We start from the raw sequence: 22,638 nt of genomic DNA, 5'->3' as shown, positions 1-22,638 counted from the left end.
AAGAAGATCCTAAAAGAAGCCATATTGGCCTGTGTGAGAAGCATAATTCTGGGAGAATCCACTACAACTTGAGCTGGTCTAGGGTAAGCTATAGGACAGGCCACGGATACATTATAAAACTGGCCTGAAACCATGGAGTCAGTTTTGCAAATCCTGAGGAAGTGAAGGAGTAAACCAGTGAAATGTGTAACATCTCTCCCGGACAAGTAATTTGAACTCGCTCAATCTCACCTATGTCCCATGACTAAGACATGGTGGGACCTCCAGAAGCTCTCTCTCCTTCTGGTCTCTCCTACTATTCTGATCCTCCCTTTGTCATCCGACATCCTGCCCTTCCTTTCCATAAAATATATTTACATTTTTAATTTTGTGAGGAAAAAATGACATTCATGTTTAAAATGCTATCTGGGTCCCTTAGATGCAAGAAACTCAAATCGATATGAAGTATACTTTATATAGTCATTAAGCTGAAATAAATGATGTAGGAATAAGATTCAAAACCTACCAATGACCTCATTTTATCCAAAGACCTCTTTCAAAAGTTATCACATTCAAACAGACAAATAAAACAAATTTATGCAATTGTGGAATTTATTCCGAAACACTATGCTTCTGAAGACAGGCTACTGCTGTTTACTTACATCATCACCTTTATCATTTGTCTACACATAAAAAGATTTTTCTCAAATTAATCCTTCCTGGTTAACATATTATATTCCACACCCATAAAAGCAAACAGAAAGGCAAATAAAGCCCATATCATAGTCTATTAGCTATTAATATCTGCAATGCTCTCTCCTTCCAGTGGCCTAGTGAAGCCTTGGCCCCTGAAGTGATAAAGATGAGATCTGCCAAACTATTCCCCAGCTCTAAGGCAGTATTAACACATTACAAAGTGCCAAAAGGGCCATTAAAAAAAAAAAAACTGACCCACTTTTAGAAGTCAGCAGCTTTTTCCTTCTGGTGAAGTATGAATATTTAAATCAGGCAGACAAGTCAAGGAGCAAACATTCCATCCTGAATGCAATGTGTGCATCTGTAGCTCAGAGCTGAAAGGATCCCGCTGTCATATCCCAACATGGAAATGAATGCTCACTTAGGACTCCAGAAGGGCAGCTTTCTAATCATCTTACTGCCTTTCAGACTTCAAGTTCCAGGTTTGGATGTGAGGGCAGAAAAGAGTAAAAGACGGATCACAGCAACTGCTTTAAATTATATATTTAATGATTTATATCAGGCATAATATAATTTAATTTGTAGTAAATCAAGCAAACTGATGAAAGGTTAGGTTTGTGGTTATAACGGCTGTAAATTTGTTTTTACCTTCATGATATAGTAACAATGCATTAGAGGAGTGCTGCATTTGAGAAGATGGTAAACCCATCATAATAAAATTGACTAGAATCAAGTTTCAACCTAAGCACTACTGTTTAAATGAGATAAATAATAGCAACTATCAATATAACACAAGATACAGCAAAATGGAACTGGAAAATAAATCAAACTGCTATTCAAAATTCTACCTACGTTACAGCTATAGGTTCTCTTTGGCTTTATTGAAAATACATTATTAAACGAAATGTACCTTAAATAAGTGGAAAAATAACTATCAGAAAATTCATATTAAGGCAAAAGATGTCATTGAAAACTTTAGAGTCATCTGTTCCTACTCAAATCTGGAATTATAACAGAAACTCCCAATCTTTACACTGCCCTGGCCTCCTGGACTCCTACCTCCCCTACCCTTACCACCCCCCATTTGGATCTCATATTTTCTCTTTCAAACAAGCATCATTTCTAAGTAACAGCCCGTGCAACTTATCATAGGTAAATGTAGGATTTCTCTTACTCCTTCAGGCAATCCCAGATGAGGAAGCAATGTTATAAATCAATTTTGCTTCTGCAACAGCTATCCAAACTCTTTTAAACATTAAACCTGCCTTCTCACTCACAAACATTTTCATTTATAAACAAACAGGCCAACCAAGATTTCACAATTAGGAAACAAAATTCCTTTTAAGGAAGAAAAGCCTGCTCTCTTAACTATAGACGTTACTTCTTTCTACAAGATAGCTAATTGATTTAGTTTCCTGACTATAGTGTTTTAGCAACACAAACGCAAACAGGCCAATGAAATCTTTACTTCCTCCAAATACAAACTTATTATACCCCTCAAATGCTAAAGCGTTTATAGGTAGTAATCAAAGATCAGGAAGGCAGGTACTGATCAAAGCTTTCTAAGCAAGTCTAGTTGTAGGCAAGGGACAGCATAGTCAATTAAAGCCTTCTAGTACCAGGCCCTAGAGTAACTATTCAATCTTAATTTGGCGTGTTTGTTTCCCAACACTTACTATGAAAAATTCTCAGCATGCAGCAAAGTTCTTAGGTTCATTCTTACATATCACTCACTGCTATATCTTTGCCTTGGTTCACATGATTTCCCAGACTTAGAATGCCTCCATTCTCTCTGTCTTTCTGGATCCAAATCCCACCTGGGTTCTCAAGCCTTCCCTGCCCTCTCTCCTCATTATCTATACCACATACTGACTTTTATTACACAGTGTCCTGTTCTACCGTGTGTGTTTATTCCCTTCTCCACACTAAAGAACGTACATATTGTATTAGCACACTCGTCAGATACCAACACAAAAGAAAGACTGAAAAAACACTTCCTAGGTGATGGATTTCTATATACATACACATAGCTGAAATTTGCTGAGGGGGAGTCGGGATGGGTGGAGGAAAAAACAGAGAGACTGCCTGATATGTTCTTAAGACTCTACTATGACCCCGACTTGATCACTTGCTATACTTTACCTAAGTCAGAAAGCTAGGAATTAGAAAAAATTTGTTCAGAGCTTCTTAAATGAGCATTTTAGGTCCTAGTGAACAGAATCACAAGAAAGATCCAAAGCACTACAAAGCATTTCAAAAAAGAATGGTTGGAAATCAAGATTCTCTCTTTGTACATTTAGTTAATGAAAAAGGGCAGGGGCCCAACTTCAAAGGAAACCACCACCTGTTCTCTAAAACGTACAGACTACCAGACTTTCAGAAAGCCCTACTCTCGCCTTCTGTGAGTTGCCTGATCCCTTTACGCTGCAGTGAGGATACAGAAGCCACACGTCTTGGGAAGACGACTCTGGTCAAGGTTTACCTTCTTGGGATGTAGTTACTTACCACAGACGTGAGGAGAAACTCCTCTTTGGGCTGGACTCAGTGGCCCATGAGTGCACCATGGACTCTGTTTTCTTGCTCAGAGAGATAAAGCACCATATTAAAACTCAATATATTTTGGGAAGAAAAGATAAAAACACAAAAAGGGGCTGTCTTATCTTCAGAAATGCAATTCTCAGCTTTGTGAGCTCTGGCATTCAGCTTAGCCAGATTACCAAGCTCATTTAAAAGCCGAAGGCTTTACCCCACCTTTATCGTTTGCTATTTTCAGGGTTTGTTTCCACGAGTGCACCTCAGCTTGTATACATGTGCTTCACCCAATTCACACACATCAGTGAACAGCGGCAGCAGGAACCCAGGTCCACAGCAGGCGGTTTAACGAACTGTACACAGGACAGTGCCAATAGTACGGGGGCCGACTCCCCTGAGGTGGCACACCAACAAGGTTCATATGCAAGGAAAATCCCCTTCTGGTGGGGAAAAGCATGTCCCCATCAAGGGAGACATCCAGATGACAAAAAACAAATAACCAAAAATACCAAACACACCCAAACCCAAAACCCTGCCAGGACAGCCTCAGCAAGAAGCCAGAGATTCCGTTAACACAAGAGAAAAGCCAGAATCCAGTGTCTCCCAGTATGGATCAGATTTACTCTGCTTTCTACTGGGTTATTAGAAGCCACCCTAAGGCAGTTTCATGCAGGCCTTTTAATCATCTTACACATTCCCTTCATATATATTCTCTGTCAGAAGGGTTGGTAATGGGATTAAGCCATAAGACCAAAACAATATTACATGATGATGGCGGTGGTAAAGATCTAGGTTGCAATCCAGATGGTAAATGGGCTTTCTCTACATGTAAACACACTGTAAAACTCAACGACTTGGAAGGAAGTCTGCCTTCACTCTGTGAAGAGTGTCCAGACAAATGAGAGTTCTTTCCCAAGACGCATCAAGGAAGTCTCCGGTCTACACAGCAGGACACGCAGTTGGCACTGTTCCCCATTGTGAATGTTGAAGTCAAAAGCGTATACTCAGGAATTCTGAGCTTTTTTCTAGTACAGATCAAGGATGATACAGATCAAAATAAACAGCTTTACCCCCAATAAAGTTTAAGCTGACCTACAGTGATTCAGGAGGGCTATACAAGCATTTTTTTTTCATCTTTAACTAGTGACAAACTCATAGAGAATAAGTGTAATTGACCAAAGAAATATCACTTGGGGCAAATAAATGAGCAATCGGTATAGTATAAACCCGGCCTGAGATAAAGGCTTCAGGCAAGTTACTTCACCTCTCTGTGCTCTAGCTCCTCTGATACCAGTTCCCTATGTAACTCACAGGGATGTAGGAAGGATTAATTTGATAATGTCTGTAAAGTACTTTGAGCTCCTTAGAGAAAAGTGATACAAGTGGTTATGACTACATCCCACTGAGGTTCTGAGGTCGTACAACATTAAAAAAAAAAAGATAAAAACAACTCTTTGATAGTTTATTATGAAGAATTTTTATGGCCTGAGATGTTTTAGAACCATTTTTTATTAGTCTTTATTATGTGCCCAGGAGATAGGAAACATTCCTAGCTCCCTCTTCTAAAGAAAGAAACCAAGACAGTGACGTTTTTGAGATGGGAGGTATTCTTATCTCCATTTTCCAGCTATGAAAAGCAAGACGAGAGAGTGAGTGGCTTTTCCAGCCATATTCAAGAGGTGAAAGGGTTAAGCATAATAAGAATGTGGCAAACATCAAGGGTCACCATCACTTTCTCTGAAATTCTGACATTATTCTGACAAGAGTGCAGTGAACTAGGAATCAGAAAGCCTAAGATTAAATACTTGCTCTGCCATTTACTAGTTATATAATCTTAAGAGAAGTCACTTTTTCTTCACGTGTGTCACTTCCATCTGCACACCGGGGTTCAGTGGAGGTCAAATTAGATAAAGTGCGTGAAGACTACAGGTAAGACAATGACACACTGTGTAAATAAGTGATTACCTTTATGAGATCTCAATATTCTTGAGAATACGGGTTCTCCTAGCCTCTACAACTTTAGGAAAGACAATTCCGTGCCCTCGGACTAAATGAAGTATGTGGTAATAATTTTTAAAATAGCTTTATTGATGGGGCGCCTGCGTGGCTCAGTTGGTTGAGCGTCCGACTTCGGCTCAGGTCATGATCTCACGGTCAGTGAGTTCGAGCCCCATGTCGGGCTCTGTGCCGAAAGCTCAGAGCCTGGAGCCTATTTCGGATTCTGTGTCTCCCTCTCTCTCTGACCCTCCCCGGTTCATGCTCTGTCTCTCTCTGTCTCAAAAAAATAAATAAACGTTAAAAAAGAAAATTTTAAAATAGCTTTATTGAGATATAATTCACACACCATACAATTCACCCATTTAAAGTGTATGGTTCAATGGCTTTTAGCATATTCACAGACTTGTGCAACCACCACCACAATCAATTTTTGAACATTTTATCACCCCAAAAAGAAATTCCAAACACATTAGCAGTCACTCCCCATTCCCACTTTCCTCTCTCTCTCTCTCTCTCTCTCTCACTCTCACTCACACACACACACACACACACACACACACACACACACACACTTCTTTCCACCCAGGAAGCCATTAATCTACTTTCTGTCTCTATAGATTTGTATATTCCAGAGACTTCATATGAGTGGAATCATAAAATATGTGGCCTGCCATGACCAGCTTCTTTCACTTAGCACGACGTTTTCAAGATTCATCCATGTAGTAGCATGTATCAGCACTTCATTCCTTTTACTGCCAAACAGTAATCCATCCTATGGGTATCCCACATGTTATTTAGCCATCTATCAGGCAGCGGGTTACTTCCACTTCCCGGCTATCGCGAATAACGCTGCACTGAGTATTTGTGTAAAAGTTGTGTTCGGACGTATGTTTACACTTCTTTTGAATATACACCTAGGAGTAAAATTGCTGAGTCACACGGTAACTCAAGATTGAGATTCTGAGGAACTGCCGGACTGCTTTCCGAAGTGGCTGCACCATCACACATCCCCACCAGCAGGGCCTGAGGAGAAGGTAGCTGAAGGAGGACCACAGCAGGGACACTATGAACTGGGTGCCCACTCAGGGAGCAACTAAACTGGCTCCGCACAGTGACCATTTGTGTTACTGACGACAGGAGGAAAATGTTTTACGCCAAGTTTTAGAAAGAAGAATACTGGCTGTTGGGGCATTGTCCTCCATCTCTCCCTCTTTGCCTAGGCCCAGGCTAAGGCCAAGAGTACATAAAGCAGCTTTTGAAGCACAGACTAATGCTGCTCCCATCTCTAATAGAAAGTAATACAGAACTTGCAGAACCAGTCTTTAATTTTTTTTTTTTAACGTTTATTTATTTTTGAGACAGAGAGAGACAGAGCATGAACAGGGGAGGGGCAGAGAGAGAGGGAGACACAGAATCCGGAACGGGCTCCAGGCTCTGAGCTGTCAGCACAGAGCCTGACGCGCGGCTCAAACTCACGAACCATGAGATCATGACCTGAGCCAAGGTCGGACGCTTAATCGACTGAGCCACCCAGGGGCCCCAAGCAGAACCAGTCTTTAAAGAGCACTCTACTGGGGCACCTGGGTGGCTCAGATGGTTGTACGTCCAACTTCAGCTCAGGTCATGATCTCGCAGTCTGTGAGTTCAACCCCCGCGTCGGGCTCTGTGCTGACAGCTCAGAGCCTGGAGCCTGCTTCGGATTCTGTGTCTCCCTCGCTCTCTGCCCCTCCCCCACTCATGCTCTGTGTGTGTGTCTCTCTCTCTCTCTCTGTCAAAAACAAACATTAAAAAAAATTTTTTTTAAAGCGCTCTATCACCTCTCAGATCCAGGTGATAAAATACGTTTAAGTCTCTAGAACTGGTATGCAAAATTTATGAAATCTGGTATGCCAGGCCCTCAGCATTCCCTTCAGTGCACCAGGCTGAGGCCAGCCCAAATACATACGTTCAACACAGGTCAAGCACACGCTAGCTCCAACACAGTGTATTCCTGTGGCATCTGCAAGCCAAACAGAACTGGTAAAGGGAAACAGATGGCTTCTAAAAGGGGAAGAGAAGAAAAACAGAAGGTCAGGTAGAAAAGGGGGAGGGGGGGGAAGAAGGGACTGGAAAGAGGGTAAGAGAAAGGAGAAGCATATTTTCTGGTTTTGCTCTTCCCACCTGTCACAGCACTCTCCTTGCTGGTTGCCAGCACGCTCCCTTGCACACACAGCTGCAAGTGACAAAGAGCAGCCACTGTCCTACTCAGGGGGTCCCTTCCATGTTCCATACTGTAAACTGTACTGAAATGCCAACTGCTTACAAGAAAGGGAATTACACACACGTTAAAGCCAGGGGTAGTAAACTGCTACCTATAGCCAACAAATTAGCACTGAGACCCACAGGTTCCCTACAAAATAATGTAAGACTACCCAGAAAAGATTAAAAAGCAACAGAATCAAAAGATTAAGTACTAAAAAAACATGGCTTATTTTAATTTTATAGATTTGTCAGACCTATGATTAACTCAATCAATGTATTGTAATGTGTCATATATTTCACACACTCACCACACGTTCAGTATGCTGTGGGGTTCTGCTCTTTTACAATTAAAAGAAAATTAGCAAGTCTTTTCCCAACAGAGTTAGGGATTGCCATGGGGGATTGCCAATAGAGGGAAATGCTTCGCACCAAATTTTAGAAAGGAGAGATACCGGTTCTCGGGGGCATTTTTCTTTCTCCTCAACTTTCCTAGGCCGAAGCAGAAGCCAAGGCGAGGGAATATAAGCAGCTTTTTACACACGGACTAATGCTGCCAGCAGAGTTCCAGTGGCCTTGCTCACGGCAGGAGAAGGCGCAGTGACTAACACCGCTGGGTCTTGTTGAAGGAAAGTGGCTGGCTTCCTTTGATCAACCGAGTGATGTGCTGATCAGTGTGATTTCCCTGTTCTGCTGACTGTGAGCGTGTTGGGGAGAGCAGGAGAGCTGGCTTCTGAGAGGCCCATGCAGGGAAGCAAATTCCATAGCTGCCGAATCACAGAAAGCAACAAGAAAGAAAAGAGGGCTGAACTGGAAGCAGACACCTTAATTCTGCCAGCATGTTACTCACCGATACAAGGATCTCTGGGAGGGGACTGAAGTGGGTGCCTCTAAAACTCTAATTCATCAATTGCATTACTGTACATAACTGTTCAACACAGTGATCAAGACCAGACTCCAAGCTCCAGAAACCATCACTGTGAAAAGTTTTAATCACTTCGTCTTGATGGGGGAAGAGAAAAAAATGGGATTGATTTTTTTTTTTTTTGAATTAAAATGGAAAAAACCAGGAACTCATCAGCATAGGTAGCTTTTGGCATAGTTTCTGAGACAAAGGAAGGACGTCCAGCACCTGAGTGTGTGTGCAGGACTACAGCAACAAACCCCTCTATGTGCCAGAGAAGGAGCTGTTGGATTAACACAAATTAATGTGCTATTCAGACTTTTTTCCCTAGTAAACTGCAAAATTTACCTAAAGATAAATATAGCAGTCTCCTAGTTGTCTGCTCCATTCAGTTGCTACTGAGAAACACTTCTGTTATCTCAAGTTTCATCAGCAGATTGTACTTCTTCCTAGGGAACAACAGCAAAAAGTAGTTTTCTAAAAGCATAGTTCGTCTATGAGGTAAAGTATACCATATTTAAATGACTGTTTCCCCCAAAAAAGGATAACTTTCCATCTTTAAAGTTTTAATTCTTGATAAATAGAGTATGTGATTTCTTACACTAGATTTTAATCATTGCTGCTTTAGAGTAAATAGTCAATTGCAAATTGAGCAAATTGCTTTAGCTATCCTAGTACCAGAAATGAAATGGATTAGGTCAGCAGGTGGCATGTCATTTCTGTGCTGCCTGGGGGCCCAAAATACAGTTAGATCATTTTTAATTCTGGTGACAGCAGGAATGAAAACCAGAGCATTTAACATTACCTCCCGCCTCTATTCTCATAGCCATCTTGGGCACCAAAGAGTTGACAGAAGCCCATAAGCCTACATCCCCAGCATCTAGGCTGCTTCTAGGGCCTCCAGAGATACCCATGTTGAAGCTGCCCAAGGGTATCTGAGACAGCATACTCTGACTTTGGTTCTCAAGACACAAAACTTCTTGTCCACACAAAGTGAGTTCTCTTTAACCATTCTTAAGCATGTCAACATACAATTCCCTTCTGTAGTACTTTCCTTAAAGGAAGAGATTGGTCATGATGCCTCTACTCAAGGGGGAGAGGAAAAACTGTTCAGTCTTTGTTCTAGGAGTGGGGGAATTGGAGGAAGGAATGGACACAAGCCAAGAAACCAAAAAAGAAAAGGGGGATGATGGGGATGGGGAAACAGGCAGGAGAAGACAGGGTGGAAGAAAAATCCTTCTGTCTGGAAATCAGGGGTCTCTTGCAATGCTAGAACATTCAAACAATCCAACCACAGCTCTTCTGTCAAGCTTCCTTTCCCCGTATGTATTTCAGATTGGTAGTAGAATTAAAAACCTAAGGCGGTCTCCTAAAGTTTGTTCCTATGATATAAGCAAAATGAGATCAGATTACTTAATAGTGTCTGGACTCCAAGATGTTAGGAGGTGATGATACTCAATTTGCCACAAAGAAGGACAATGGATTTTGATATTAAACAATTTAAAAATTCAAGATTATATGCCCCGTCTTCAGCCAACTGTATTTTTGTGCTTGCACTTTTCTTGCCATTTTTAATCGTAATAAAACAGAAAATAACATCAGCTTTGAATCAGAAATCTAGGTTCAATAACTTACCAATTATTTTTTGCCTGCCTAGTACCTTTTTGGAGAACTACTCTTTCCCTGTTCATCTAAGAATGATCTCAATCCTGCTTCAGGAGTGGCATGGGACCCAGGTTTGATCAATGAGACACCTCCAGCTCTCTGGTCACACTGGAGGATTACTGTTTGTGGACTGAAAATCATGCCCATGTCTTGTGCTGATACTTCCAAAGAAAAAGAGCGTTCTCTCTTCCTTGGGGTTGACAAAATGGTAGGCTGTAACCTACCAGAGCTGCCAGAAAAAAGCACTGCCAGCACAAGATAGGCTATACACAAACAGAGCCAACAGAAGGAGAAAGTGTTCTAAAACATAGTTGAAGACACTAAATCCAGCCACGTCCCTCAATTTACTAGTTACGTAAACCAATAAATTCTCTTTTTTGCATCAGCAACTTTGAGTTCACTTTCTATCACTTGACACCAAGAGTCCTCACATTACTAAGCCAGCCAAATAACCTTGGACAAAGCATTCAATCTCATTGTATGTCAGTTTTCTCAACTCTGAGGAGGAGGCAAAAAAACATGTTTACCTTATAGAATTGAAAACTGCTAAGTACTACACAGGAGGCATTGATATTTTAACTAAAACAGAAAGTAGAGATACAAGAAATAAGATATTCATGGGGCTAAATTGCTCCTAGCTGCTAGTGCTGATAAGATAACATTCTACTTCTATTAGTTTTCTCATCATTTGCCCCGGTGGGGCCTGTGGAATCTTTATCAACCCTGTTAATCACCTAGTAAAATCTTTAAGTATTTTCCCTTTCACTTTCAACTGACAAGACTTTTCCACCTTCCTGGACATCTCTGACCAAGCTACCTAACAGGTAGCTTACCGCAATGGATAAGCAAAGGGATCACAGAAAGGGAAAATAAACAGCATCATCTTTAAGGGGTGTGTGTGTGTGTGTGTGTGAGAGAGAGAGAGAGAGAGAGAGAGAGCGCATGTGTGTATGTGTGCGCGTGAGTGTAGTGACGATGCATACACGCGCACTGGGAGAGGAGGTAAAGGAAGAATTCTCACTGGAAGGCAAATCAGGGATGAAAAGAAGCTACCACTACACAAGATGAAAATCTAAGTGCCTCAACTAATGTGCCTCGCCACGCCTTCCCCCGAAGCATTTGTATTCTAAGAGCAAAACTGAGCTATTAAGATCACATTTTCAAGTCAAAATTCATAATTAAATATAATGTGTATTTTGGAATTTGTTGTAGTGGTCTGATAAATGCTTGGTTTCACAGAACACTAGATCACATCTCTCATGAATATCAAAAAGAATAAAAAGCCTTCTGTAAAAATGTACCTGATCTACAAAACATCAATAGGAAAGAAGGATTATTAGTGAAACGAATACCTAGAAGTGAAAGTACTAACGTGTAGTCCTCTTTTGAGTAATGGAAGTGGGAAGATAAGTAAACAAGAAAAGCACAACTGTGCTTTGCGACTATATTCGCGAGAGCTAGGAATAAAAATAATGAAGGCACTACACTTTCAACTTTCAAAGTTTCTGGGCCTAAAGATTAAGCATGAATGGAATCATTCTGAAGAGGAGGTTTTATTTCGGGATATTTTCAATACCTCTGACATCAATTAGCTTTTTCATTATACATAAAATTATAAGTACATGCTATGCCTGGTAAAAAGAACCCCAAGGCTCAGCATTTTCTAACCTTAATGTTTCATGTAAGCTGAACATTAATATTTTAAAGCAAATAAAATATATGATGCTTTTCTTCAGGTTTCTAACTCACTAAAATGTTTCTGAAAGCTAAAATACATTCGTAAACACTGTACACTTCCAACTATAGAGAAGAGTCAAAAAATAATTTCAGTTAACTCATCTTTAAATTTTTTTTTCCAGGGGCACCTGGGTGGCTCAGTCAGTTGAGCATCTGACTTCAGCTCAGGTCACGATCTCATGGTTCGTGAGTTTGAGCCCCACATCGGGCTCTCTGCTGTTGGCGCAGGGCCCGCTTTGGACCCTCTGTCCCCTTCTCTCTGCCTCTCCCACACTTGCACACTCTCTCTCAAAACTAAACATTTAAAAAAATTTTTTTTCAAAGGGGAAAGCTGAAAGTCAGACTATTGATATAATAATTGTCCTTACAAACCATATTATGTAAAGTTTATTCTCTAGCAAAAGTCAAACAAATCATTAACTCTAATAAGCCAACACCATATAGATTTGTTCCCAGATTATTCAGGAATAAAAATGCTATGTCAAATTGGCTCAGGGTTATCAGATTTAGTTTGAACAACATCAAAAAACTTTAACTGAACTCAACTTGCCTTTTCCTACACATCTTTGTGTGTATGGGCTCCACTCCCAGAAACTCTAACTTAATTGGTCTAAGATGGGGCCCAGATGCAGTATTTTTCAAATACTCTTCAGGTTATCCTAGGGTACCAACTAGTGTTGAAAACCACTAGTCAACAAGGAGATGTGGCTCTGACCTTCAATTTATAGACTAGATTTTATTTTGGTAACTATTCTATAATGGCTGAGAAAAACCATTACTCTTTAAATCTCTGTACTTCCACCAATGTGCTGCTAGAAGGTAAGCTCCTTAAGAAGAGAAGTCCTGTCGGCCTTGCTCAGCACTGAAGCCAGAATACCTGGCACATGAACAGGTGCTCCATAAATATTTGTGGATGGATGAATTAAAAGCTAAAAAGTACACTTCAGTTTTAGTAGTTTGAAGTAATATAGTAGAGACTCTCTTAAACCGATAATGGTCAGGACCAGTTAGAAAAAAAAAAAAGGGTCAGGGAGCCTGGGTGGCTCAGTTGGTTAAGCATCCGACTTCGGCTCAGGTCATGATCTCGTGGTTTGTGGGTTCAAGCCCCAGCTCAGAGCCTGGAGCCTGCTTCAGATTCTGTGTCTCCCTCTCTCTCTATCCCTCCTTCCCTGCTTGCACTCTGTCTCTCTCTCTCTCTCAAAAATAAACATTAAAAAAACTTTTTTTAAAAAAAGCGTCACCTAAATCAGTAAACATAAAAATCTGTACACATACCTAAGCATTTTAACTTAAATGAACATTCATTTGCTAATGTTGTAAGACAGGACCAGGTCTTTTGTTTATATGGATCTATACATTCAAGGGACCCCTAGGTACCTCAGTTGGTTAAGCAGCTAACTCTTGGTTTTGACTCAGGTCATGATCTCATGGTTTGTGGGTTCGAGCCCCAAATAGGACTCCACACTGAGGTGCTCGGTGCACAGAGCCTGCTTGGAACTCTCACTCGCTCTCTCCTCTCTCTCTGCCCTTCCCCCTGCTCACGCTCATGCATGTGCTTTCTCTCCCTCTCTCTTTCAAAATAAATAAATTCAAAAAATTTGTAAAACTTATTCGATAATGCATCCTCTACCATTTTTAGTTGTGACTTTTTTTGTACTTTCAAGTTTTTATTTAAATTCCAGTTAATTAACATACAGTGTAATATTAGTTTCAGGTATAGAATCCAGTGGTTCATCACTTACATATAACACCCAGTGCTCATCACAAGTAGCCTCCTCAATCTCCATCACTCATTTAGCCCACCCCCCACCCACATCCCCTGTAGCAACCCTCGCTTTATACACTTTATAGTTAAAAGTCTATTTTATGGTTTGCCTTTCTCTTTTTTTCTCCATATGTTCATTTGTTATGTTTCTTAAATTCCACATATGAGTGAAATCATATGCCATTTGTCTTTCTCTGACTGACTTCACATAGCCAATATACTCTGTGGCTCCATCCACATCATCGGCAAATGGCAAGATTTCATTCTTTTTTATGGCCAAGTAATATCCCATTGTATACATATACACCAGATCTTTATCCATTCATCAGATGATAGACACTTGGGCTCTTTCCATAATTTGGCTATTGTTGACAATGCTGCTATAAACATCAGGGTGCACGAGTCCCTTTGAATCAGTACTTTTGTATCCTTTTCGGTGAATATTAGTAGTGCAACAGCTGGATCACAGGGTAGTTCTATTTTTCACTTTTTGAGGAACCTCCATATTGTTTTCCAGAGTGGCTGTACCAGTTTGCATTCCCACCAACTCCACTTGTGGTTTTTAAATTATGGTGAGAACTTCAAATACTTTGAAGCAATCTGAATGTAGAATCCTTCTAGAATTAAAGTATTGTTAAATAATTAAATTATTATATACCCCATTCTTTTACAGCTGTCTTACCCGAATGTGATTGGGCAGCAATTTTTTACTCACTCACCTTTATCTGTTCTTTTCCAAAAACATTTCACTTCGTTTTCTTGGGAACAACTTGCCTTTTCAGAAGTCATTGGTTTATGTAACAGTTAAATTACATAATTACAGTAACAAGAACAAACGGCATAAACGGGTTTAGAAACAAACACAACTCACTCTTGATGAGCATTCCACAACTGATGGGAAATATATGTGAGTACCCTAGACAGCAACCTACTGGCCACAGGCATCAGCAGGAGTGACAAGTGACAGTTAAGCCAGTGACTCAGTTAAGACTTTTCTCTGCATAGAGCTTTTACTGTTATACAAATGCTAGCCACAGGTTTCTTCCCACTGACCTTTCCAATTCCCAGAGCAGTCAATTCATCCCTTCACTAGCAGATCATCTGAACTGAGACCAATGAAAAGTATCACCAGGTCTGTATATTGCATCAACAGGGGACCATCAGGTACACAGGAAGCAGGAGTCATGGAATCTCTTAATGACAAGGTATATCCAGGCTAATTCACATAGAAGGCATTTATAAGTTAACTATTAGGGGATCCATTTAAAATATAATAGAAGATGAGCTTAAAGTAAAGCATTACTTTACTTACAGCCTTGGTAGTAAAAGCCTCAAAAGGATACAGACAAGTAGAATAGGTCTGTTTTGCTAATTCAGAATTAGCTCCCATTTGGCAGGTGTCTCAAATGAGGACATTCTGGCAACAAAGAACCGATGCCACCAGGCAGCTCTACAATGTACCTTTTATTGAAAGTCTTAAGATTTAAAATATTCTTGCTTCTCTATAGCTAATGGGGTACCTTTTCAAACACAAGTTTCCCATGGAAAGTTGTTTCTAATAAAGTTAGAGCATTCTTGCTCCCTACTCCCAGGTAATAAAACCACAGATTTTGAATTTTATCTTATAAGAATAAAACAGAACTATTAAAAATGGTTTTAGATTAGGCAGCAATTTTGTTTTTAATTTAGCCTTTCCCAACAAAGCTAGTAACTCCAACCTTATTCCATGGGACATCTGGCAGAAAACTCCAAAAGCAAAATAGACTCTGCATTTTCACTGGCTTGGGCTATGTGGGCCAGCATCCATAACAAATTAATTCAAATTATTTCTAGGTTAAATATGGAAGCAATGACAACGGCAAAAGGAAAACTTTCACTTCAAGGATCTGTAAACCTTGATTGTTTTCAAATTAGTCTCAGCTAGTATCATAGTCAAGATTTCAAAACAAGGACCTAGACTATTAAAAAATATATCCTTGGTAACATATTTTTTAAAGATAATGGATAAATTTGTTAACAACTGTCAATTTCTAGGAATCTAAACTTGTTCAAGATAGATATGTCATTTCTATTGCCCATGAAACCTTTTTTAACCTGTGTTGTTTATTTCACCAACAACAGCTCTCCCAGTCAATGAACCAGGAATTAGCTGTAAACACGTAATGTGGATTTCATAGATGCTCCTGTTTAAAGAAATTTAGACAGGGGAACTTTAAGATTAGCTACAGAATCTTTGTACTTTGTGTTAGTAAACAAACCACGAGCTGTCCCTACCCTTAGGGCTCAGTTCCATAAAACAGTTACATTATTGCCAAGTGTAAACAGTTTAGTTTTTTGCTGAGCCAATGGGCTTGTTACTTATCTATTTTAAAAACTAATCAAGTGCCATATCTTACAAAGATAACTGATTTTATTTGCTTTAAATAGAGTAAAAAAAAATCAAGATGGGTAAAGTGTTGGAAAAAAACCCCAAAACATTAGCACCAAAAATAAACAAAGTTATTATTAGTATTAATCTGTTTTGGTTTACATAAAAACTGTAACCGAGGATTTTTCCTGAGTTCATATTGTGCTTGATTAAAGGAAATAGAATAGTTCTTTCCACTAGATCACGTCCAGTGGGCTATTAATGCTTGAGGCCTTTTCGTTTCCCATCTTAGAACAACATAAGCAGTTACCATATCACTGCACAATTCCCACAGCTATAATCTTTGAGCATCTCCCCAGTTTTACAGGACAGGGTATCCTATCATCTTTAGAATAGCCATTCTCACCCAAGATTCCTCATTTGAACTACAGAACACAAAAACTTATTTCAGTGACTATTTTCTCAATTACCACAGTACAGTACATAACTGTTATCATTCTAGTCCCATCAAAATATTAATTCAATACACATAATGGAAACCAAGCACATTAGGGCTTACTTTTCCCACCAAACTCAGTCTTGTTTAGGAACTGTATAAAAGAATGAAATTTATTGAATTACATAGGAAAACAACCCTTTTTGTTCTTCATGTTTTGTTTATTCTAAGTAGACCAAAAAATAAAAAATAAAAAATTGGTGTCTCTTTAGAAATGTCAAAGATTGAGGAGGGGGTCCTGGGTGGCTCAGTCAGTTAAGCTTCTGACTTTTGATTTCAGCTCAGGTCATGATCTCATGGTTCGTGATACAGAACTCCATGTTGTAAATGCAGAGCCTGCTAGGAATTCTCTCTCCCTCTCTCTCTGCCCCTCCCCTGCTTGTGCATGCTCTCTCTCTTTCTCACTCTCTCTCAAAATAAACATTTTTTTTAAATGTTAAATATGGCTCAAGTTGAAATAAGGAAAACCAACTAACACTCGAACTCCAATAGCAGTGAGGGGTCTCACAAGTGCAAACCATCAGTAGCCTGTTCTAGAACTTGTCCCAGCTCACTTTAAGGAGGTTTGCCCCATCCAAACTGAGATCAGGTCTTATGAGAAGGCACTACCCACGAACTTGGCTTAAACACAACACAGATTTTCCAGGTGAAACCCAACTCAGAGCAGAAAAGCATAAAAATAGGATTCTTAGGGGAATTTTCCTCTAAAACTCGAGGCTTGCACAGCACATTTTCAAGTTTGTCACGGGGTGGCTTAATTGCTAACCTGACTGATGGGTACAAAGCACTATCTGGAAAAAAGTCTAATCGATTTTTGATGGAAATTCCAAACACACCTTTTTTCCTACTTTGCAAAGCTTTTTGTCAGTTAATTTTCCAACTTGGAGAAGAACTCTTGTCCTGCAGCATCTTACCTATAAGAAAGTCTAGTTAAATGGAAAGGATTTCAAATCTGCGTAGAACAGAGACTAGAGAGCCTGAACACCTAGCTGCACTCTACTGCTGCCTTCCCACAGGGGTGAGCAAAGGAGGAGGTTAAAGGTTAAATTGTTAAAAGTTGGGGCGCCTGGGTGGCTCAGTCGGTTAAGTGTCCAACTTCGGCTTGGGTTATGTTCTCACAGTTCTTGGGTCCGAGACCCATGTTGAGCTCTGTGCTGACAGCTCAGAGCCTGGAGCCTGCTTTGGATTCTGTCTCTCTCTGTCTCTCTCTCTGCCCCTCCCCTGCTCATGCTCTGTCTCTCAAAAATACATATTGAAAAAAACTTTAAATAAATCGTCAAAACTCTAAGATGTCAAGTATCATAACCTCACAACTTCTAATCACTTACTCAGGAAAAAATCAATGGATATATCCAACAAAGAAAACGTTACGCGTGTTTACTTTTTAAACAATGCTTCATTTATTATACTGTTGGTAAAATGAAATCTGATTACGACTCTAAAAGGCTATTTTGAAGGTCAGCTCAAAGCATGTCCAACTTCTCACACGTGACTAAAAGAAAGGCCTCAACTTAGTCTTGTTGGACTGAAATATTCTCAGCATCTGGAGGGATAGCTGGTATAAAGAAACAGACTCAATAAGTATTTGCCAAATCAATGAATTGTTAAAGCTTTTCATTATACTCAAGGTAGAGTTCCATGCAGCATGTTAAATAGCTTATCCTTTAAGAAACTAACCCCCAAAATGGGCACGATCTTGCCAGAGAGCAAGCAGGTAATATACAAGGCTTCGGAAACTTTTCGGGGTACCAGCCTAACTCACAACTCCCTTTCTCTGAGAGGCACTCCCTGATATAGCCAGGGCTGTACTAGGGACATGGTCCCCTGGTCAAATCTGATTGGACGAGGACTAGATAACTGGTCGAACCAGGCTCATTACCAAAGATACAACCTTAGGAACTATATACAGTGCCCGGAAGACTCTGCCTGCCAAGTATACAGAGAAGCTGAGAAAGCCTGTCTGTAGACAGCGGAAACGCAGCAGATGCAGAGGAGAACAGAGAGAGACAAGAGACAGAAACTCCCCAGTTCTAGTCCCAAAAGCTGCTCCTGGATTCCTGAGTTGTTCTAACATGGTTCCAATAAATTCCCCTTTATGCTTAAGCTAGTTTGAGGTGGATTCCTTCACACACAACAAAGGCTTCACAAAGACATGTAGACATTTATTTACTCCTTGTCCTGTCACTTTTTACTTCCAAGAAATAATCAAAATTATGTGCGAGTGTTTATGTCCCAGGATGTATACTGCAGAGCTAGACGTGAAACAGTGGAGAACGGAGAACAATCCAAATATCTAAAAATCATGAACTAAAACTAAACAAATCCTATAATCTCCCACTTTCCGAAAGTTTGAGTTCCACCACTTTGTTTTCACAAAAGACCTATATTATTACCTGTTTTCACTAACTGAGACAAATCCGAAGAGGATTTTTGCTTTTAAGAAAAAAGCTGTTACCATATTAATGTAGGTCTTTTTCATGAGATCAAGAGGGTATAATGCAAACTTTCAGAAAGTAGGGGATAGGCTTCACTTTATGCCATCATTTTGGCTTATAAAAGGTTTCACAGGAAAGCTCTATTTTCAAATAGCAGAGAAAAACCTGTATCCATATGATAGGATAACATCAAGCCACTAAAAATTAATATTCTTGAAGAATATTTTAAAATGTGAGGAAATGCACAAACACATTAAAAAATAGGTATTTCAAATATAATAAGCATAATGCCAACCTCAATTTTATTTTTAATACAAATGTATGGCAGAGAAAAAAGAAAAAAAGGATGTAAAACATGGAAGTGAGATCACAGCTAAATTTGATTTTTCTCCTTACTGAATTTTCCAAATGAACATTCATGACTTTTCTAAAAATGAAATAAAATGTTGAAAGACATGATAGACTACAACCCCCAGCACCAATATTTTAGTCTCCTTTTACAGCTATGGGATGTGCACGTGCACACACACATACACACACACAGCTATACTGTGGTAACTAGTTTTTTTCTTTAACAATTAACTCAGTGATATTAAACAACAGAGACTATTTTTGAGTAGATGGATTTGAGGAGGAAGGTCTTCATTCCACTGAGGTGGAAAGGAAGGATGACCTCCCAGTCATTATTTATAATTTAGTAAAGATTTAGACAGAGCAAGCTTCAGAAATCAAGCTGCCCTGAACAAGCAGATCAAATAAAAGTCAAAGAAATGGGTACATAAGGCCCCCCTGTGATCTAGGTTTGTCTTATTTTTATACTTCCCAACGTTCTCCCTCTCACTTCACAATCTGTAATAATGTTCTCAACCAGTACAATCTATCCATCCACCCCTCTGAATAAAGGTAACCTCATATTTTTCTTTGATGTTATTTGAAATTCAAGCAGTCTGGGCCATATGGCCCGGATTCATGTACAGCTCTACCATTTACCAGCTCTGTGACCCTGAGCAAGTGACTCAACCTCCCATCCATAAAATGGGGCTAACAATACCTGTACCTCCTAGGGTCACGGCAATGATTAAATTAGCGTGTTTAAAGCACACAGAGAAGCGTCTGGCAAATAGTAAGTGCTATATAACTGTACTATTACTAACACTACAATGTTAAACGTGAAAAGTAAGGAAATCAATAGTGCAAAGTGCTTTGTTTTCAAGCCATACAAGCTCACCTTCTAATCCTCACCTGAAAGAACCTCTGCTCCAGCAATCCTGACTACTTGTAGTCCCTGAATATGCTTCGCTGTTCCCATACCTTTGCACGCTCTCTTCTTTCCGCCTGAAGACATCTGCCCACCTAGCAAACTGCTACTCATCCTTCAACACTCAACTCCAGTATCAGCTCACTTGTGAAGGCTTCCAGAAGTTATTCTCACCCAAAGAATCTCATCTCTCTGGGTACCTGCATATTCTGACTTCAAATTTATTGTAATTGCTGACAGATCCACATTCCCTAAAAAAGCCTAAGCTCAGCAAGAGTAGGCTCTAGGTACACATTTGCCAGAATTTAAATAATTTGGGGAATATTCATTCATTCAACAAATGTTGACTGAGAGTCAATACATTAATGAACAAACAAGTAAAAATCCCTGGCCTCATGGAGTTTAGAGTTTCTGGGCTGAGTATGGTACCAGAAGGTATCAGTTTAAGGGCAGAAGAGACAGAATATCCCATGAGGCTAAACTCATGAGTAATAACAGGCATTTATTATGTTTTATATTATTATCATTATCAGAGCCGACATCTATTCGCCACCCAGAAGAGAAACACAACCCAAGGACGTGTTCATCTCTCTGGTAAATTCCTAAGGACTGTCTTAACCAAACTGCAGAGTTGTGTGTGCCTTGTACTAAGAAAAATGGCAAGGGAGAATTAGGCCCAAGCAGAGACCCCAGCAGTTTGGGGACGAGTGGAAGGCCAAAGACTTAATCAGGATGATATGCCTCAGGAATCCAGGGTACCCCACAAAGACTAAACATCCTATCTAATGCCGAGTCAACTTCCATTTTTCTAATTTTTTAATTGAAGTAATATATACACACAACTTTAAAAGATCGTAATGCAAGACTTAGAATACAAATAGCAGTCCCTTGTACCAACTCTCTCCAAATCTCTAGTTCTTCTGTTCCTTTCAGGAAACCACTTGCAAATCTTTAAGAGATTTCTTCAGGTATTTATCTTCTTATTTTAAAACATACTCATTGGGGCACCTGGGTGGCTCAGCTGGTTAAGCGTCCGACTCTTGATTTCAGCTCAGGTCACAATCTCGTGGTCTGTGGGTTCAAGTCCCACGTCAGGCTGTTCGCTGACAATGCAGAGCCTGCTTGGGATTCTCCCTCTCTCCCTCTCTCTCTGCCCCTTCCCTTCCCGCACTCTCAAAATAAATAAATAAACTTTCAAAAAAATTACCTTAAAAATAAATAAATAAGGGGCGCCTGGGTGGCTCAGTTAGTTAAGCATCTGACTTCGGCTCAGGTCATGATCTGGCAGGTTTGTAAGTTCGAGCCCCACACTGGGCTCCAGGCTGACAGTGAGGAGCCTGCTTGGGATTCTCTCTCTCTCTCTCTCCCTCTCTCTTCGCCCCTCTCCCACTTGTGTGCATGCACTCTCCTTTCTCTCACTTAAAATAAATAAATACATACATACATACATACATACATGAATAAAATAAAATACATACTCATTGTGATTTCCCAATTTTTCACGTTTATCATTACCTACTGAATTCCTACTACCATTACAGTCATACTACAATTTTCAATTAAATCCATATTTAAGGTTTGTATTATTAGAATTACGTAAATAACATTAATCAATGAGACAATTAGTATACACTGATTATACTTTTCTTGTACATTGTGTTGTTCCTGGAACTGAAAATGCTTTGCTTTGTTATTTGCTTGGTTTTCTCTATTCCCATCATTAATTCTTCCCCATGCTCTCCAAAGAGGCTATAAAACCTCTCTAACTGATGGCTCAAAACACATCATAGAGGGGCACATGGATGACTCAGTCAGCTGAGTCTCCAACTTCGGTTCAGGTCATGATCTTGAGGTTCCTGAGTTCTAGCCCCGCATTGGGCCCTGTGCTGACAGCTCAGAGCCTGGAGCCTACTTCGAATTCTGTCTCCCTCTCTCTCTGCCCCTCCCCCTCTCGCTCTCTCTTAACAATAAACAAACAGGGGCACCTGGGTGGCTCAGTCGGTTGAGCGTCCGACTTCGGCTCAGGACACGATCTCACAGTCCGTGAGTTCAAGCTCCGCGTGGGGCTCTGGGCTGATGGCTCAGAGCCTGGAGCCTGTTTCTGATTCTGTGTCTTGCTCTCTCTCTGCCCCTCCCCCGTTCATGCTCTGTCTCTCTCTGTCTCAAAAATAAATAAACGTTAAAAATAAATAAATAAATAAACACTAAACAATAAAAATATAAAAAAACCCACATCACAGAATGTATCAGTCTATTTTTTTCGTTGGCTACATCTTTCCCAGAGACCTCCACCCTGTCCAAACTAAACTGGCGGGTCTCTAAACCTGTTGTGTAACAGTCATCTGGGTCTTTCATTCATCAAACGGGATTTTCTTCATCTCTCTTTTTATTGGATTCTTTGTTTTCTGGATCCACGGCTTCATCTTTACAGGTTCCTTTTCTTGTAAGGAGGTAAGTCTTATGACCTTGCGTGTCTACAATGTCTCTATTATGCCCTCAGACTTGATCAAGAGTTGGACTGGAGGGGCGCCTGGGTGGCGCAGTCGGTTAAGCCTCCGACTTCAGCC

General features: G+C 40.1%; 1 protein-coding gene across 12 annotated transcripts in view; it reads right to left on the bottom strand.

The window, feature by feature from the left end:
• Window positions 1–22,638, bottom strand: part of PHF21A (PHD finger protein 21A) — a 196,591-nt gene that overhangs the window by 112,169 nt on the left and 61,784 nt on the right. The window lies entirely within an intron of this gene.

Source organism: Panthera uncia, chromosome D1 (genome assembly GCF_023721935.1).
Source record: "Panthera uncia isolate 11264 chromosome D1, Puncia_PCG_1.0, whole genome shotgun sequence".
Classification (NCBI taxonomy): domain Eukaryota; kingdom Metazoa; phylum Chordata; class Mammalia; order Carnivora; family Felidae; genus Panthera; species Panthera uncia.
The sequence above is the reverse complement of the archived record's forward strand: the minus strand, read 5'-3'. Positions and strand labels throughout refer to the sequence as shown.